The sequence below is a fragment of the Nicotiana sylvestris genome, chromosome 2, assembly GCF_000393655.2.
Source record: "Nicotiana sylvestris chromosome 2, ASM39365v2, whole genome shotgun sequence".
NCBI classification, from domain to species: domain Eukaryota; kingdom Viridiplantae; phylum Streptophyta; class Magnoliopsida; order Solanales; family Solanaceae; genus Nicotiana; species Nicotiana sylvestris.
The window spans coordinates 205,604,153-205,611,761 of record NC_091058.1 but is presented as its reverse complement, the minus strand read 5'-3'; positions in this window follow the sequence as shown (position 1 = coordinate 205,611,761).

Genomic DNA, 7,609 nt, shown 5'->3' with positions numbered 1-7,609 from the left:
CTCAGTTGCACCCCCAAAACACCTTCTCTGAATCTCAATTCTGCGGTCAGTGTAATTGTGGTCGTTTCAGCGGAATAGCTTCCACGACCGCTCTTTTCTTTCGCGGTCAGCGGAATTAGCTCAGCTTTGAACTTGTGCAATTTTAACTCCTTTATGAGCTCGTTATGACTTTCTTGCTTCATTTTGACCAAACCTTGCAGACAAACACAATAAGTTAGTTTTCGGGAATACTTTTACACATTTTTTACCTAAAACCTAAGCAAAAGAGAGCAAAAGATAGGCTAGAATCCGTAGTTATCAACTCCCCCAAACTTAAGCTTTTGCTTGTCCTCAAGCAAATAAAGTAATCCCCACCTCCCCTTTTCTTTATTTTGTACCTTTTACCACTTTTGCACTCCTCGTCTCTCCCCCCAAACTTATGCTTTTGCCAATTGTGCTAAGGAAAGATCGAGTGCCAAGGGAGGGTCATTTTAGAACGGATAAAGGCTTGTATCATGGTTATTGAAAGAACACGGGATTCGACTCAACAGTGTTGACTAGGGATATCATATTTAGTGAGCTATGGATGCTTTCAAGTTCCAATTTGGATCAAGGAGAGCCTATAGTCCTTTCTCAAGTTGAGCTTCACTTAGAATTTCGCCTAGACAAACATTCAGGGAAAGTTCTATATTTATTGGCACGGGACTTGGACATGCAAATCAATACCTCACCTCACAAGATATTGGATTGCTAAAGAGAACAGAGTCGAGGGCCCACAATAACTTTAGCTAAGATTAATCAACACAAATGGCTCCTAAAACCACTCGAGGATTGTTTATTCAACACTAGAGTCTAGAGGTCACAACTAGCACAATTCTTTGCAAATCAATTTGTTTCTAACCATAAGGTCAAAGGTAAATATGTTCTGCCCAAGTGAAGCTTTGCTTAAGACACTTTTATTCTTTACCACTATTTACACAAAAACAAAAAGAAAACAGACTCAAAACCTTAAGAAGGTTATCATGCCATCCATCATAGGGAAGAACCACCCGGTTCACACAAATTCCACCCTTAGAAAGAATCGTGGCATTAAGAAAACCAAATCCTTATTAATCACGAAAACTTGTAAAAGTAAGAAGCTACAAATTGAAAATCACTACTAAATGAAATAAGAAGCTATGTTATTAAGGAAAATTATGAAAAGTAAAAAATAAATGGTAAAGTTATATACATACCAAAAGTTAAAATAACAATAAAGAAAAACAAGTATCATAATTATATTCTAGCATCAAATCAAAATAGGACCACCTCTCCCCCCCCCCCTAAATAAACACTAGCATTGTCCTCTATGCTAAAAGCATAAAAAATAAGATCAAAGAAGGGTTAGAGAGTGAAAAAAACTCCCTATGTGGTATGCATCGGGTCCTGTGGGTCCTGTGGCTGGCCCAAGTCACCTCCCTCGGGGTCCTCCAGCTCAATCTCTAGGACATCAGTTTGGGGAATCACCCCTCTCCGCACGGGCTCTCTGTCAGCTTTCTACTCTGCTGCCTGAGCTGCTGGAGCTGGCTCCTCCAATAGTAGGTCTAATGGGATGTCACCAGCTGATCTAATCTTTTCCACCTCCCTCCTCAGCAGCTTTACCGACTCCTTTGAAGCCCGAGTCTTCTTCATTTTCTTTGTTTGTTTGCTCAGTTCCCTGATAGCTTTCCCTTGTGCTTCCAAACTGGCCATGATCAGCTTCTGGCTTTCCAAGAGCTTCTTCTGGTTGTCCAGAAGCTCCTTTAGTGATTCCTCCACTGAAGCAGGCACCTGAGGCTGAGCTGGAACTGACTGAGCTGCCATTATGTTGGATATGACAGATAGATTAGATGTAGCTACCGCATCCAGTTGTTGATGCTGGATAGAGTCTGGTTAACCCTTAGGGAAGTGAGAGGGTATGTTGCTAAAGAAGGCACCGAAGAGGGCATTGAAGTTGATGGTCCGGAGGGAGGATGTGGTATGACAGTGGGAGGCTTGGAACTAGTTGCCACCACCCCTAGCTCTTCATACTGGCTAGTTGAAGTGGAGGCTTTGCCCTTGGACATGGGGTTGTCCGGACCCTGAAGATTGTACTAGGAGAATGGTCTCTTTGGTTTCACCTTGGTGTCAAAGGCCATTCCTTCAACTTCTTGATTCTCTAGGTACATGGTGAGTAAGTTCGAGAAAGGGTATGAGCTTTCATTCCTATTAACCACTTTGGTGATCACCTTGTCCATAATATTTCCGACATTGATCGGGAACCCCGCCATGATAGCCCCCATAATAATCGCCCGGGAAACCGGCATATTACTGTTATGTGTAGTGGGGTCTAACTGGCTACACACAAATGTTTCCGAACCCTTCACATCAAAACTCAAGGTGTTCCTGTAGATTGGGACCCTAGGTATTAGCCAAGTTGGAGTAGTCCCCGGGAGAGCAATCACTGATGCCAGCCACGGGCAGGCTAACTCATCCATAGCCATCTTCTCCAGATACAAGGATTCATCCTCGTCATTGAACCCATCATAATCATTCAAAGTCTTTCCATCAAATCTAATCTTTCCTAAATTTCCAATTGTTTTCCTAGGATTCAATTTTTCATTGGTATAATATACTAGTATTAGTACTCGCGGGAATGCGCGGACACTAATCATGTCAAATATTTAAGTTATTTGAATTGTATGTAAATAATCTTAAAATTTACACTTTCTCAGTAAATATAGATAATCATTGGATATTAACTATATGAAAAAAATTAACAATTTCTTCTATTTTTCTTTGTTGATATCATTCTTGCCGGTGTCATTGGATCCTAAATATAGTCAGAAAGCAAAATAATAACTCATATTTATGGAAAATAATCAAATGTTGAGACAATGAATGACTCTTTGGATAAAACTTAACTCTTTTACTACTACTTGAACTCTTATTTGGTGTGTTGATATCTCTCAAACAATATTTCTTTCTTAAAATTTCAGTTTCTAAAACATTATTTTTCAATAATAATTATTTTTATAATAATGTAATTGAAAATATTGTTCTTAATTCAAAACTCATTTTAGTTGGCTATCGAATAATATAAAAAATTCTTTAGCTAGTGAATTATTTTTACTCCATTTTGATATTTGACATTAACCATATTAAATATCTGAGTTATTTGAATTATATGTAAATAACCTTAACATTTAAACCTTCTAAATAATTATAGATAATTGTCAGATATTAATTAAGAAACACTACATGAGAAAAAGACTATCATTTTCTCAATTCTCGTAGTGATAATTTTTTTTTGCACTATTCTTGTCATTAGAACATAAAAATAGCCACAAAGTGAAATAATAACTCATATTTATGGCACAGCACAAAGGTTGACACGATATAAATAATTCTTTGATTACGACGTGACTCTTATACTGCAACTTGAACTCTTATTTGGTATGATTTTATCTTTCAAAAAATATTTCTATTTTGAAATTTCAATTTCTAAAACTTTATATACATTATAATAATGATTATCTTTATAATGATGCAAGTGAAGATATTATCCTTAATTTAAAATTCACTTTAATCGCCTATCTAAAAATTTAAATAATTTTTTGGCCGGATTTATTTCAGTATGACTCCACTTTAAGCTTATTGATATCTCTAGCCCTAGAATTTTAATTTTTAGTACCCTATATATACAAAATTTTTGTTCTTTGAATCATTAAATGTTAAATTAGTTGATTATTATTATAAAATATTGCATATATTATCTTAAAATTGTCAAGTAGTTTATTTTTCAACATCATACTTGGCTTAACCTCAATACAAACTACTCAAATTGCATTCCAATTCAGATTCAAATATCATATCAGTTTGTTAGTAATTGTGATTTTTTAAAAACGACACATAATGTAAATTAAAAAAAATATTCGAAGATATCCTTATCTTATAATCTATATATTTGAGTTGAAAAAAATATATTTGAAATCGATGAAATTAACTTTCAAATTTTTTATATTCAACAAAGATGAAACATAAGAAAAAATTTGTTGTCATCTTTTATTTCTCAATTTAAATCTTTCTAGTATTTCTTTCAATATTTATTTTCTTTTATCTTATTTTTTATGTCATTATTTCTATTGTTACAAAAAATTAATTTATTTCACTATAAAAGGATGAGTTTTAATAAAATTATCTACATATGAAATTTAATTATCTGTTTAGTCTTTGGTTGAAATTATTTCATATTTTTCTTTTGGCTTTATCTAATCAGCCTAAATAGGCGATCACTCGGCCACTTAAATTAAAAAATTGAATGATGGTGTAATTTATAATTAATCCATATATAATATGTGCATAAGGTGTGTTGTTGGTATATCATCTAATTATATTAGCTATAAAAAGTAAACAATAAATATGGCTGGATATTATATAAATATTCCATAAGATTTCAGTTTTTTGCGTTTATCCATGATATAACTTCTATTATAATAATTTTAAAACTCTCTACTAATGTTCAAAAATATCTTATATTTTTATTATCTTTGAGTTAAACAAGTAAAGAGATTTTTCGAAATAATTTGTTTACATTTAAAAAAAAGATATTTCACGTCATAGCAATTTTTTTTATATATACTCTTTGTTATACTTAAAAGTCACTATAGAAATTATCAATTAGAAACTAATTTATCTCTTGTTGAGTTTGAAAAAAAAATCTTTCACATACATGATTCAAAACTAAAATTCTTCAACGAAAAAAATATTATACCCGTGCAATATTGGCTTGACTACAGCTAAATGAAGGGGTTTCAGCTTATACCCTTCAATTCCTTGAATTTGCTAAATTGAAATTAATGATAGCAATTGTATAGCCAAAATTTTATTATTTGTTTGATCTCCATTTATGCAAATTGACTCTTCAAACGTATATTCTTCAAGAAGAAAAAAGAAACAACTTTTTTTTTTTTAATATTGACTGATTTTGTGATGTTTCTTTCTCCAGCATGTATGTTTACTTTATTATATATGTAAGTAAACTTTTATTTGGTTTTATAAACTCTTTTTTGTTAATAAACATAGACGTGTACCCTATATAATACATTTATTTTAAAATAATTTTGTTTTATTCAAATTTAGCTACAGTGTTTCAAAGAACTATACTTATAGGATTTAAATGTGAAAGAATTTTATAATTATATGGAGTAGATTTTTCTTTTTTGCTAGAGGCGAAGTAGTATTTAAATAATTATAAAAAATAACAAAAGTTCCTAACATGATTGCATGTGATCATTAACCAAATTAAGTATGATAACATGATAAAAAAAGATATATTTTATTTTTAATTTAAATTCGAATTTTGGAAATTTATCTATAAATTCAAAATTATCTTTTGATTCAAATTACGTATATATATATATATATATATATATATATATATATATATTTAACTAAAACAGTCAAATATAGAATAAAGTTACCATATACTATTGACATTTATTAGCTTGCCACTTGGCTTAACCATAATATCAAATATATATGGTAACTTTCTTGCTTTAATATATATATAGATTTTACTAGTCTAAAATATGGTAATTTTCCATTTTTAACACAATATTTTCAATTGGGAAGAGTAAACCGGAAAAGAAAAAAATAAGGAAAGAATTGAACATTGGCATCTATATAAACAATAGCGTATATGCAAGGAATGAAGTGCCCTCTTTTGACATTTGTTGAGTTAGGCTTTCTTAATCGTAAGTTTCCTCTTCGTTGTTCTTTAGTTCTTTGCATTTACTTATTCTCATAACACACTCTCAAAAATATTTGAAGTATTTTAGCTTAAGTTTAGTTCCAAAAGAATTATAGTATGTACATGGATAACATCAATATGTTTTGACATAAGAAAAGTACTAAAGAAATTGTTAGCGTATATTGGTTTAGTTTTCTATTAATCTATTTAACTATGTTAAATAGATTAATGTATTTAACTATGTATCATGTTTATATTGCAGTTTTTCGAGTTTGATATATATACCAAAAGCAAGAATGTCTTCATCAAGCAATGACAAAGAGAACTTGAAACAAGAGTTGGATCAGGTGAGAGAACAAATACAAGAGATGACAAACTACATTGATCACTTACGTAGGATGCAAGAAGATCATGAACATGATACGACGAGAGAAAGATTTGAAGCTACAAATCGTCTCTACGAGTTGAAGGATAAAGAGGACAGGCTCGAAGATCAATTGATGGATCTTCATGGTGTTAGTTACCGCAAATTTTTTTAAAATTCGAGTAAATCGTAGATTTTAGGGACGTAGGAATTTTCTAATTATTTGTTAGTGGTACTACGAGTTTTGTACACTTCCTTATCAGTAGCTACTTTTTTTACCTTCAGCTATTAAGATTAAGAATAGTATATTTTACCTTGCAAATGTTATTGCTTTTGAACCGATTTGCCTAATTTATACTACAATAAAGATGTAAAAAAATATAAAACTATGACCATCTCAGTAGAATTTAATTCCAAACTCCACTAAAATAATTGAGCCGATTCAAATAGTTGCCAGAGTTACGTAGTGTATGTTTCAACTTAATTAAATACGTGATATAAATTTTTTTGAGCTAGCAAAAAGAGTTGCTCTGCGTACTACGAGCCACCATTTAATTGTCTTTTTAATTCTACTAATCACACGTTAAAAGTTATGCAATGCGATGTATGGGATGCATATTGCTTATTACCTATGCCAATTTAAGTTATCAGGAAAAACAAATTGTAAGTGTAGTATCTTATTAAAAAGATATGTTGGATTAGTTAGTAGCTTTCGATATCTTACTGATTAATTATCAAAAGAAATGATTGAATCCCTAACTATATATGAGGGGAAATTTAAGTTCTAGTTAACGAATTTCATTATGTGTGTAAATTTCACAAAGCCCTCTATGGCCTTAAATAGGCTCCTATTGGCTAAATCAGGGGCGGATCTACATGCTAATTTTGGATGCTTATCTTTGACAAGATTTAGTAAATTTGTATAGGTAATTATAAGAATATTTAGGTAAATATTGATTGAGCACCCATAACTAAACTCTTTTTTCCTCTTCTTTCAAATTTTTTATCAATGAACACCCACGACTTTAAAATCCTGGATCCGCCACTGGGTTGAATGCTTTATTATTTGAACTTTGTTTCACTCCATCAATATATATAATATTGGAATGTTGATTTATTTTGCACACTTGCAAGTGATTATTATCTCCTCTTTGTTTGTTGCTTGATCTATATATTTATTACTATCAGTTAAAACGTGTGGAATGCCACGTGTGGATTGTTGTGTATTTGTGTAATTAAAATGACAAATAATGTGCTACATGATTTGGAATACACGTGAAGTACAATATAAACCCATATTATAAGTTGTGTTTTCACCACTCTTTATATAAATTCGAGGATACATGAAATAAGGATAATTTACTAAATAAGGGAAGTTCTTGTATTAATAAAATCTCCTAAAGAAAATAAGTATTTTGATCATTGAGAATTCTTATTAAGATTGTCACGATCCAAAATCCCAACCTTAGGATCGTAATGGAGCCTAACATCCACTTGCTAGGCAAGTCGACGTGAGA